Here is a 13876-nt window from a genome sequence, read left to right as displayed (position 1 = left end):
GTTTGATTTCTTCTATTTCCTTTTGCATCTTTAAGCATATCAGATCTTGTGCATCATTTGCGATATCACTGGATTCTTCAGGGGTTTCTGTAGTAGATATATCTAAGAGGTGGTATGGACCCCATTCATACTCATTTGTATCATTTTCTGAATCATCTACTTGTTGTCTGCTAGTATATGTGATCAGAATCTTCAGTGGTGCAAACAAATCTCTGATTCTATATACTTCTTCTCTCACATCCTCTCGAACTTCTACTTCCTGTAGTGTTATAGCTGATACGATCAGAACTTGATTACCATCTGCTTCCTCTCTCTAGGTTGGCAATTATTCTTGTTCATCATTACACTCATCCTAATTTTTTTAAGTATTAATTTCCTATGATGTTGAAGGTAGTACCTTTTTCCTCCACTTAAGTTGATGGTGAGGAGTACGTTTCTGATTTGATCAATTTCATGGATCGTATCCCAGTCTAGCTTTATCATTTGCAGACTTAGTTTGTAAGTAAATAGGTTCAACAATACCTTCTTAGCACTTGCCTAGAGGACCAATTCCTGAATATCCCATGCATTGAAGCATCTTATAGCCTAGACCATATTGTGTCGGGGAAATCTCACAATGTCATATTTCTTTGTTTGCACTATCTTCTTTGAAAATCCATTTGAGAGCAGCATCCTCTTCGATTTCATCTGCAAGGGAAGTAGAGGATTGTATAAAGAGACCATCATAAATGACTTTTAGAGTTGAAATTTGTGGCTTCATAACCTCTGATGGTTTTCCTGACTATCTTGGTGATGGAGGAAGAGACATTAGTTAGAGTATAGGCTCTATCTTGTAGCCATCCATTCTAATGTTTGTGGTTTTCAATTTCTTTTCTAAATATTTTAGCAAAGATTCCAAACTTTCAACTGTAGAGGCTTCTCTATTATGAGAAACAAAAGCATCAACACTCTGCTTTAATGCATTGCAGGTATAGCTTTTATCAGCAGGAATACTAAATTCAACTCTATTATAAGGAAATTTCAAGCACTGATGATATGTAGATGGTTCTGCTTTCATTTCATGAATCCATGGCCTGCCCAGTAAGATGTTGTATGAAAGAGGAAGGTCAAGGACCTGAAAGATGACATCTCTTTCCATAGGTCCTACCCTGATTGGTAATAGTACCAGACCTTTAGAGGTTCTTTCTTCTTCATCATAAGATTTGATTGTTATTTTCTTTGTTGGATCAATAACATTTTTTAGAAAATCCTAGATGTGTCAGTAGATTGTAGGTATAGATATTCAACTTAGTGCCTCCATCTATCAAAACATGTTTAACTCGGTGTTTATGGATCATAGCTTCGATGTGTAATGGCCGGTTATGCGGGTGACTCAGTGAGTTATCATCTTCTTCAGAGAAAGTGAGGTAATGAGGTGAAGTCAGGTGACCCACCATAGATTGAAACCGATCTACGTCTAAATCTTTAGGGACACTTGTGGTGAGAAAAGCCTTGTCTAGGATCTCTCTATGAGCAACAAAGATTTTAAGTAGTTCCAAAATGGAGATTTGAGCGTTAGTTCTTTTCAATTGTTCAACAATACTATAACCATGAGAGGATGATGAAGCCAACTATTTTGATTTGGGCATGATTGTGTCTGTTTGTCTATTTGAAGGAGTTGGTAGGTTTGATGTTGTTTGAGCGAAAGTTGAGCAACTAGCTCCTTGGAGAGTAACCTTCTTTTGAGCATGGGACACAACATTAGTAGTTTGTGCTTGATTTTGTTTATCTTTGATTATGTTCACATTGTAATATTCAAGTTGGGAAGATTCAATCATGTTGATCACGTTGTCATTGTTAGTGTAGGTATAAATGACTCTAGCACCTCCCTTGGATTTTGAGGAATCTCCTCGTTCATAAGTCGATAAGGGATCTTTAAAGGCCTTATGATCAGCATTAGTCACGTGATTTCCAACAACAATTTTTCTAGCATTGATGAGATCTTGAATTTTATGTTAGAGTTTCATGCAGTTGTTTGTTGTATGTCCCTTGTTCCAATGGTAGTCACAATATTCGTTTTCTCTCCACCATTTGGGTTTAATTTCTGGATCATATGGTCTAGAATTGTCTAGCAATGTTATCAGATTATTTTCCAATAAAATTTTAAAAGTTGATTCATATGATTCATCTAGAGGAGTAAACTCACGCTTAGGCTTTGAAAGCCAACGTTTCTCTTTAAACTGTTCTCTTGGTTTTTTTGGCGGATTTTCTGCTGCCTTGAGTGCTTGCGTGCCACTAGCCAAGTTGAATATTGTGGATTTTATTTTTCCTTTAATAGTGTCTACCACTCCATCATTAACAATATTTATGTTGTTATCTTTGTCGTATTTCCAGTATTTGTTCTTTTCTTTAGAACTAGAACCTTGCAATGTTTCTTTCCAAAGTGATATATCTCCCTTTTTTATAGGCACATCTTCCATTTTGAGGGCATTATCTACCATTTTGTTGAATGAAGGATGTACTTGCATCTGGACATTGTATTTCAAATTAGGGATTAAGTTGGTAACAAAGATATCCATCTTCTCAAAATTTGGAATAGTCCGTGAATATCTAGAGAACATCTTTCTCCATCATTGGAGAAAAGTGAGAAAGGGCTCTTCTATTTTTTGTTTGGTATTGCAAAGCTCTATTATAGTGACTAGGTGACGAATTTTATAGGAGTATTGCTATAGAAATAGTTGGATTAATTCTTCAAAAAAATTTATTCCCATAGGTAGACTTGAGAACCATTCCATAGCTTCCCCCCCTAAACTTCTCGGGAAAAGGCACATGAGATATGTTTGGTTGTGCATGAACTCCATACATAAAGCATAAAATTCTCTGATATGATCTTGAGGATCTGTATTCCTGTCATATTTTTTAAACTTAGGCATTTCTACATTTGAGGAAAATGGAGTCATGTAGAGGTTATTTTCAAATGGGAATGGGCATATTGTGTCCAAAAAATATTGTTTTGGTGTTTTGTCTTTGTTTTTTAGTTCTGTGATCTTAGTTCGTAACACTTGTAATTGTTTGTTTATCATTGAAAATGGTGTCTCTTCCTCTTTAGTGACAAGGTTCTCCACATCATAACCAGTAGGAAGCTTAGCACCTTGTTTTTATAGTTATAGGAAATAGTCTTCTTTTTCTCTAGCCATGATAATCTTCATCATTTTTTTGGAAATCTTTATCCTTTTGACATTTATGAATATTTTTTTTCTAGAGGTTCAGAGGCTTCAAATTCACATGATGAGGAATCACTATTGGTATCATGGATAGTGATGTCATCATAAGTTTTGTGTTTGGTAGCTTGTTTTTCTTGCCTTTCTCTAGACATGGTTGGAGATAGGGGCTGACCAAAGATTGGTAGATCGTAAAATGGTATTTGTGACGATGACGGTTTATTTTGCTGGTATTTTGGTATGGTTTTGTCATTGATGTCAACACCTACTAAAACACTAGCACTTTGGAGATCCAACAGAATTCACCGACAGGATATAATGATCACCGACACTTGAAATGATATGGAAGACACTTGGTAATATCGAAGACATCGTGTGGACATCTTATCTTAATGAATTAATCATTGGTATATTCATATTTGCATATTTTCTTTTACTAGCAAATAGGTCTAGGATTACCTAGGGTTACATAGGCAAGTTTATCTTTTCCAGATCGGCATGGCACACTATGGAAATGATTAATTATTGTTGTAAATGCATTAAGCCGACATGTTCAATCGGTTATTGCATCGGATATTATATTATTTGTGAAATGTTTTTATTGTAATATCTTGTAGAGCTGACCTACTAAAATTGGTCTTAGGTTATGGTATAAAGGTAAGATCTTATTTGTAAGATTAAATGTGGAATGCGAAAAAGAATTGTGTGAAGGTATATGCAAGATTAAGTAGTGCAATACACACAGACATCATTTGAAGGTGAAGCTAGGTTTTTGTGAAAGCATATCAGCATTACACTGGTACTGAATCCAGCATATGAAGATGCTATTTTGTGTAGTACATTCTTATTAGATTTAACCATCCATCTGTAGTCAGTGTGACTCCCATTTTGTGATTGAGCAATGAGCTCTAGGCTATTGGCCTTTCTGCATGTGCAGACCCCATTTATGTACACTTACTATCTGCAGTAGTATCATCTGATTGTGGGTAAGGTTTCCCACCATGGTTTTTGCCCTTACAAGGCTTCCACATACAAATATTGGTGTCATGTGTTGTGGATGACTTTGTGTTTATGTTTCATGCATTAATCTTTACCGGTATAGCAATTAACTGTTAAAACTGTCTACCGGTATACTTAACTGGTTTACTGGTATTAAGCATTAAGTTGGTTAAGTTGGTTTTGGTTTGAATTTATTTGACAACTAATTCACCCCCCCCCCCTCTCAGTTGTCTCCAGGACCTAACAATTGGTATCAGAGCTTAGTCCTCTTTTGCAGAAGTTTAACAACTTTAGGAGATCCAATGTCTACTAATTATTTCAGGAAGGATAGTCCTAAACTTGATGGAACTAACTATGGCATATGGAAGATCAAAATGGAGACACATCTAAATTGCATTGGTAAAGACATCTGGGAAGTTACAAAGAAAGGTTACACTGCTACTGTACTTGGTCAGCCCAGTCCAACTAACTTGGCTAAAGATGAGGAAAATGATTGCAAAGCAAGAGAAGAACTTTTGAGCGCATTATCAGATCAACAAATCATGGGATTATCAAATAGGTCTACTGCTAAAGCTATTTGGAATCATTTGGAAACACTGAATGAAGGAGATTCCATAGTCAAAATTGCAAAACTTGGAAGCTTCCAGGTCAGGTATGAACATCTGAAAATGGAAGAAGATGAAAGGATTTCTTCTTTTATGGAAAGAGTAAATGAAATTGTTTTGGGTATTAAATGTTGTGGAGGAACCTTAAGTGAGGATGAAATTGTTTCAAAAGTTTTAAGAGGATTTCCACTAGCATATAAAATGAAGGTTACTACTATAAATGAGTTAAGAACAATGCCTTATTAATCAGTAACTAGGGATACATTGATTGGGAAACTTTTAGCTTTTGAAATTGAAGAATTTGGTCCTGTTGCTACTATTAAGACATATTTATCCTTTAAAGCATCAACATCATCTGCTCCATCATTGGACAAATCTGATTGGAAAGCCTTTTATGCAAGAGAACTTGAAGAAAGCAGGAAAGAAAATGAAGAACTTGAAGAACTTGAAGCACTATTTGCAAGGAAAATGCCTAAAGGTCCAATTGGAAGTAAATATGAAGGTAAAGCACCCTTTAAATGTTTTAACTATAATAAGATTGGTCATATGGCTTCGAGATGCCCTGATAGACATGCTAGACTAAGAGAAGAAGCTAGAAGAACATACAAGCTTAATCCTAAATATCAGAGATACAGATTTAAGAAGAACAAAGACAAATCTTGTTACATTGCTGATGAAGGTGTGACTGATGATTCTGAGGAGGATCTGACAGACAATGGATGGGTTTTTGTTGCTATAACAAAAGATCAACTGACACCTATTGCTCAACCGGTAGAACAAGCCCTAGCAGCTAAAGTTAAAGTAAAGGATGAATGGATCATTGACTTAGGATGCTCACATCATATGACAGGAGACAAAGGTAAGTTCTTGAAGTTTCAAGAATACAATGGAGGTTTAGTAAGATTTGGAGATGACAAAGCCTATTCAATCAAAGGTAAGGGTACAATATCTCTTGATGGTAAGCATAACACTAACAATGTTTACTATGTTGAAGGATTAGAGCATAATCTTTTAAGTGTTGGTCAATTAGTTGAGAAAGGATTTCAGTTACAATTTTAAAATGGAAAATGCAAAATCATGAATAGAACTGGTTTGGAAATTGCAACCGGTAATCAAACTAGAGGTAATATCTTTCATTTGAATGATAGTGAAAATACATGCTTGATTGCACATATAGATGAATTTTGGTTATGACATAAGAGACTTTGTCATGTAAACTTTGATTGCATGGTAAAGATTAGTACTACTAAGGTAGTTAGAGATCTACCTAAAATTGTCAAACCTTAGAATACAATATGTAAGGAATGTCAATTTGGAAAACAAGTTAGAGCTAGTTTCAAAAGTATTCTAGAAAAATCCAATAATGCTCTTGATTTGATTCACACTGATTTATGTGGTCCAGCTAGAACTAAAAGCTTACAAGGTGATAGATATTTCATGCTAATCATTGATGACTATTCTAGAATGTGTTGGGTTACTTTTCTCAGAGAAAAATCAGAAGCACTTGGAAAGTTAAAACTATTCAAAGAAATGGTTGAAAATTAAACCGGTAAGAAAATCAAATGCTTAAGATTAGATCAAGGAGGAGAATTCACATCTAAGGACTTTAATACATTCTGTGAAGTGAAAGGAATCAGAAGACAACTATCAGCACCTCGGACACCACAACAGAATGGAGTTGTTGAAAGGAAAAATAGAACTATCTTGGATGCAGCAAGAAGTATGTTATCAGAAGAAAATTTACCACATGTGTATTGGAGATAAGCAGTGAGCACAATGGTCTATGCATTCAACAAAGTTCACATCAAAGGTGAAACCGGAAAGACCCCTCATGAACTATGGTTTGGTAATACTCCTACTCTTAATTATTTCAAAATTTTTGGAAGTAAATGTTATATTAGAAGAGATAAGTATATTGGCAAATTTGATCCTAGAAGTGATGAAGGAATATTTCTTGGTTATTCATCTAAGAGAAAGGCATATAGATGTTTTAACAAGAGATTGCAGAAAATTGTTGAGAGTACAAATGTAAAAATTGATGAACAATTCAGAGGAACTTCAAGGTATATAGACTTTGAACTGGCAATAGAAATTGTGACAAATGAACCTACACTAAATCCACCGGTACAGAATGAAGATCCAATTACCCCGGTACCATCTGAGGATTCCACAATAATTGAAGAACAACAGCAAACAAAGACACCCCAGTATGTAAGATTGAATCATTCTGAAGATTAGATAATTGGAAATAAATTTAAAGGAGTTATGACAAGAGGAAGATTGGCAAATGAAGAGGTATGTCTTATTTCTCAAATTGAACCATCATCTATTAATGAGGCATGTGAAGATAAATTTTGGATTAAAGCTATGGAAGAAGAATTAGAACAAATTGAAAAAAATAACACTTGGACATTAGTTCCCTGACCTAAAGATAAAAATGTTATTGGAACCAAATGGGTATTCAGAAACAAACTTAATGAAGATGGTAAGGTTGTCAGAAATAAAGCAAGACTAGTGTGTAAGGGATATTCTCAGAAAGAAGGAGTTGAATACAATGAAACCTTTGCACCGGTAGCTAGAATTGAGGTAGTTAGATTATTCTTGGCTTTTGTAGCACACAAGAATTGTTAGGCCCAATATGGAAAGCTAATGTATTGAGAGGGGAGGGGTGAATCAGTACTCCAAAATTTTTCTTCAACAATAACTTTACTGTTATATATAAACCAAATAGTGCAGTAACATAATATAAAGCTAAAACAAATAGATAAAAATCATACATGATTCACTCCATAACACATATATTTTGGTTACACAGAAACTCTTGGTTAGAGAGAAAAACTACGGTGGGGATGGCACCCACAACTTCACTACTGCACTAATAAAGGTTGCTCGGTTAGAGCTACAAATTTAGCCATTTCTGATAGCTTACCCTATTAGGAGTATCAAGATCTGTTAGATCTACCTTGCTAAAGGATTTTACAACACTTAATCTAAATGCTGCACTTGGTTAGAGGCTTTACAATTTATAGACTTGATTAGAGTCTTTTACCCTATTAAGGTTTCTCTTACAACTTCAAAATATTACAATAAAATCATTACAAATATCTACAACTTTACATCTAGAATGTTATAGCAGATTCTGTGTGGTTAGAATAAGATTACCTTGCTTATAGTATACCTCGGTAACCCATATAGTAACTCGGTAAACCCTTCTGTTTACTCTGTTCTTTGACTATTCTCTGAAATCCTTCTCAGTGACCTTTGTGTCTCTGTAATAGTCATAACACTTAGTGCTTTCACATTTCTTGCTTCATACATTTCTATATCTTCCTTTCTGTCATGCTACATGTATGTGTCTGATCTTAATCCATGTTGTATAAATAGATCTCTTATGTCGGTGATCCATTCATTGCTTCGATCTTACAAACATGTTTTATCAAATGAATAACCATGCAAAATATTTCATTGGTTAGATGACCTCAAAATCATACACAATCTTTAAGTGCAATTTCCAATGTGATAACGGTTAGATGTTTCGCGATCTTGTAACACATTTTCATATGTATGTCCAGGTTCAATGAATCTGGTAACACATTTCACTCGGTGTGTCATCTTTTCTGCTCGGTAGACATGAAATGATACTCGGTAGACAGCTCAGTGAATACTACGCTCTGAGACTACTTTCTTCTATAACTGACTAGACTGTGCATATCGACTGAATATTTCGGTAGAGATAACCGACTAGAGTATATAGAATAACTTTGAACATAAAACTAATGGCAACTTGATAAGTAGTAACAAGAACTACAAAGTTTATCAAATGGATATTAAATGTGCATTTTTGAATGGAGATCTTGAAGAGGAAGTATACATTGAACAACCTGATGGATTTTCTTTGACAGATGACAATGATATGGTTTGCAGGTTAAGAAAAGCTCTGTATGGATTAAAACGAGCTCCAAGAGCTTGGTATGCAAGATTGGATAAGTATCTTTTAAAGATTGGTTTTACTAAAGGAAATGTAGACAACAATTTATATTACAAAATAACTAATGATGACATCTTGATTATAGAAGTATTTGTTGATGATATAATCTTTGGAGGAAAAGATGGATTATGTAAGGAATTCTCTACTAAAATGCAGCAAGAATTTGAAATGTCTATGATTGGAGAAATAAAATTCTTTTTAGGATTACAGATTTCACAGACTGAAAAAGGTATATTCTTAAGTCAATCCAAATACTTGAAAGAGTTACTAAAGAAATTTGGGATGGAGAACTCTAAACTGGTAAGCACACCTATGACTACACATGACAAATTATCTCAAAGGGATGAATCTACACCTGTTAATCCAACTACATACAAATCTATGATAGGAGGTTTACTATATTTGACACAAACCAGACCTGATATTATGAATACAATATGTATTGTTTCTAGATTTCAAAGTAATCCTAGAGAAAATCATGAATTGGCAGTAAAAAGGATTTTTTGGTACTTACAAGGCACTATAAATCTTGGATTATAGTATCCTAGAGATGAAAACTTTGAATTATGTGCATACACAGATGCAAATTGGGCAAGAGATGTGGATGATAGAAAAAGAACCACCGGCGAAGCATTCTTTCTTGGAAATAGACTAGTTTCTTGGTTGAGTAAGAAACAAAGTTGTACATCTTTATCAACAATAGAATCAAAATATGTTGCAGCAACAACTAACTGTACACAGGTACTATGGCTTAAGCAAATGTTGAAAGACATAAAGGTAAAATGCAAGGAACCTATTACCACATATTGTGATAACACTACAGCAATTGATATATCAAAGAATCCAGTACTACATTCTAAAACAAAACATGTTTCTATCAAACTGAATTTTCTAAGGGAAGAAGTTGAAGAAAAGGAGATAAAACTGGTTTATGTGAATACTAAAGAACGGCTTGCAGATATCTTCACAAAACCTTTGCCTAAGGAGACTTTTGAATATCTCAAAGATCAGCTTGGAGTCATACCACCACTGGTAGAGACTTAGACAGTTGATGATTGTCATCAACTGACAGAATTAAAAGATAAATCTTTTACTTCGGTCTTTGATAAGGAAGCTACTTCTCAGGGGGAGTAGTTGGTATATTGAATTGATTGGTATTTTGTATATGAACTTTGTTTTATTATAACTTTGGCATTTGATGTCAAAGGGGGAGAGATATATATGGAAAAACACATTATCTTTTGGACAGATTGGTATGGAAACTTTGGAAAACACATGTTGCTCCCAGGGGGAGAGATTGTTGTTTGGGAGAGACTATTACTCTCTGTATTTTGGTTATGATCTTTTTGGAGATTGTTGGTTTTTGGCATTTCTGTTTTGGCACTTTGATGGTTTTTCCATCTTGTGTTGCCATCAATGCCAAAGGGGGAGATCGTTGGCATTTTGGTATGGTTTTGTCATTTATGTCAACGCCTACTAAAATACTAGCACTTTGGAGATCCAACAGCATTCACTAGCAGGATATAATGATCACCGACACTTGAAATGATATGAAAGACACTTGGTAATATCGAAGACATCATGTGGACATATTATCTTAATGAATTAATCATTGGTATATTCATATTTGCAAATTTGCTTTTACCGGGAAATAGGTCCAGGGTTACCTAGGGTTACACTGACAGGTTTATCTTTTCCAGATCAGCATGGCACGCTATGGAAATGATTAATTATTGTTGTAAATGCATTAAGCCAACATGTTCAATTAGTTATTGCATCATATATTATATTATTTGTAAAATGTTTTTATTGTAATATCTTGTAGAGCCGACCTACTAAAATTGGTCTTAGGTTATGGTATAAAGGTAAGATCTTATTTGTAAGATCAAATGTGGAATGCAAAAAAGAATTGTGTGAAGGTATATGCAAGATTAAGTAGTGCAATACACACAGACATCATTTGAAGGTGAAGCTAGGTTTTTGTGAAAGCATATCAATATTACACCGGTATTGAATCTAGCATATGAAGATGCTATTTTGTGCAGTACATTCTTATTGGATTTAACCATCCATCTATAGTCAGTGTGCCTCCCATTTTGTGATTGAGCAATGAGCTCTAGGCTATTGGCCTTTCTGCATGTGCAGACCCCATTTATATACACTTACTATCTACAGTAGTATCATCTGATTGTGGGTAAGGTTTACCACCGTGGTTTTTGCCCTTACAGGGTTTCCACGTACAAATATTGGTGTCATGTGTTGTGGATGACTTTGTGTTTATGTTTCATGCATTAATCTTTACCGGTATAGCAGTTAACTGTTAAAACTATCTACCAACATACTTAACTGGTTTACTGGTATTAAGCATTAAGTTGGTTAAGTTGGTTTTGGTTTGAATTTATTTGACAACTGATTCACCCCCCCGTCTCAATTGTCTCCAGGACCTAACATATTTGGGATGAGGTTTTCTACAAAGAATGGATTGTCATTTGATGAAAAGGGTGTTCCTTTTCCTTTGTCTATTTTGCTATGAGAACATCCAGTTTGAATGGGCATTACAATGGACGAGACTGAGAGCTAGATGTGTTGTAGAAGTCAAGATCAAATTGTAGCTAGTTGTTCGTTTAACATAGTGATTGAGTGAAGTAACTAAGATCTGATTTGGTTTTAGGCATTATCTATCCTATGTAAGACATTATCTAAGTTAACTTAGGTTTGATAAGTAGTTGATTGAAGTAGCTGGAAGATGATCGACAAAATTGTGCAATGCAATGATAGGGGTACACTATCAAGGTTGTTTATGCTCAGGAGGATGATAACCAATTTTAGGCTCACTATAGACTATTTTAGGAAAGTTTGACTATTCTGGACTGGCAAAATCAGAGATTCGTATGACAGGTTTTACAGGACTAGATGACAGTGTAATAGCTTCAGGAAAATGACAATACTATTTCGTACGAGTTTCTGCCTAGTACCGTATGACAGATGGGTATGTCTGGAATGACAGACTATTTAGTGTAAAAGTTTATCGTACGACACAGGATTCAAGATGAAACGACAATTCTCAGAACTGGATGATAGACAATTAGGGCTTGTATGACATAGGATGGAGGCTCAAACGACAGATTGTTAGGACTGATGGAATATTGTACGACACCGAATATGAAGCGGGACGATAAATCAGAAGACCCATATGATTGTGTCTAGATAGAGCTTAAATTTTGAGTTTTCAATGAATGAGTATGACCAGTTTTGAGGTGGACTAAGTTTTTGATGACTGATGAGGACTAGTTTTTGACACTGGCAAAGTTTATAATTGAGTTATTTGGTATTGTTTTCTCCATTTTTGGTATTCCAGTTTCAGTTTTAGGGACAAAAACATAGAAAACATGTAATACGAATAATAACTCCAATCACAGCATGCAAACCCTATGGAAGTTGGCTAAGAGAAGAAAACCTTTTCTTGTTGACTTAGGTACACACCCAATAGCTAATCAGAATATGGCCGCTGAGTCTCACGCAATGGATTCTCAATGCCGTATTAGCCGATTCCAAATGCTAAGGGGGCACGATATGGCAAGTGTCTTAGGAGAGTTACTATGTCTCTTGCACAAATATTATCAACCTTTCAGAGGTGAATCAGGTAGCTTCTAATTTGAATTGGAACTAGTAAGGGGTCCATTCGGTGAGTCGAGGTATAAACTTGATTAAGAGGTCTCCCAGCCTTGAAAACCAAGGTTTAATATACCCAAAGGTATAGAGGAGAGATATTCCCGAGCACTATCGTTAACTTGATTTTCATCAAATTATGTTTGTTTTATGGTGGGTTTGAGTACTTGGCATTTAGCCATTCCCACTTGGGTCATTCTCCTCTCACCGGCCGTAACGGCTATAGAGTTATTAGCTCCTCGGGAGGACAGGCCCGCTAAAGATATACAAATCTCAAACTTTAAAGAAAACACCTCAATTATCTGGATTTTTGATTGTCTATACAGACAAGAGCATACTCTCCTGCCTCTCATAATTTTCTTAAAACACAAAATATAGATTTGTTCTTTAACTAGATCGCAATTTAGGTGCATAAAAATGAATTTAAAGAACACACGATGTTTGGTTGATTCTCTTTAGGCAACTTGCAAAAACAAAGCATCAGTAGTCATGTTGTTTTTATTCTTTGATAGTCGTATGTTTGATTGATAAATTCTTTGACAAGCATTCTGCAAGAAACTGGTTAGGCTGTGAAAATCTCAGGCAGACAGAAGACAATTCAGGGTTAGCGTCATTGTAATCAAAATTGAACAGAAAACCTGAAGAATGAAACTTGTTTTAACCCAACAGAATACATAATCATACGACAATTATCACAGAAGCAAACAACAAAATCCTTTTCTCATACGAGTTAGAACTGAGTATAAAATGACAAAGTACAAAATTAGATATTTAGAGAAAAAATTCATACGAGCCCCTTTCCTGATTCGTATGATAAAATATAGATCTTGACAGAATGTCATATGATGCAGTAATACTACTCGTACGATATTTAGCAGTGACTGTATGGATGAGACCTGCAGGATAGAAAATAGTGATTTTGAGGCCGAAAAAAGAAGTCTTTTGCCCCATGGTGGGCGCCAAAAATGTGTGTGTGAAAAGCGGACCTGCATCTGTATCTAGAATACACAAAACTTCAATTAAGTCATTAGATGCATGGTTAGTGTAGACGTCTAAAACTAGTCAATGCTTGCGGAGTCGTATTTTAACATTGGTGCAGTGCCTTATTTCAGGGTTTTTGCATCACATTAACATTTCTCCTATGTTACACATTTGGTCTTTATCATTTGCGAGCATCGAGTCCTTCTTCTGCATTCTTCATTTGTCTCATTTTTGAAGTTGGTCTTGTCGATAACAATCTTCAGTCATGATTTTGGTCAATCTTATCCTGTCGCATCAATGCGCATGTTCATTTGTCATCATTTTGGACATTGTCAATCCTAATTAGGGTTTTGTCCTCTTTTCAATCTTGTCATCATTTTGCGATCGATTTCTCATCGATCGTTGTCATTTTCAATCTTGTCATTTTGTGATCA

This window comes from Cryptomeria japonica, chromosome 6 (assembly GCF_030272615.1).
Source record: "Cryptomeria japonica chromosome 6, Sugi_1.0, whole genome shotgun sequence".
NCBI classification, from domain to species: domain Eukaryota; kingdom Viridiplantae; phylum Streptophyta; class Pinopsida; order Cupressales; family Cupressaceae; genus Cryptomeria; species Cryptomeria japonica.
This window is presented reverse-complemented; position numbering follows the sequence as displayed.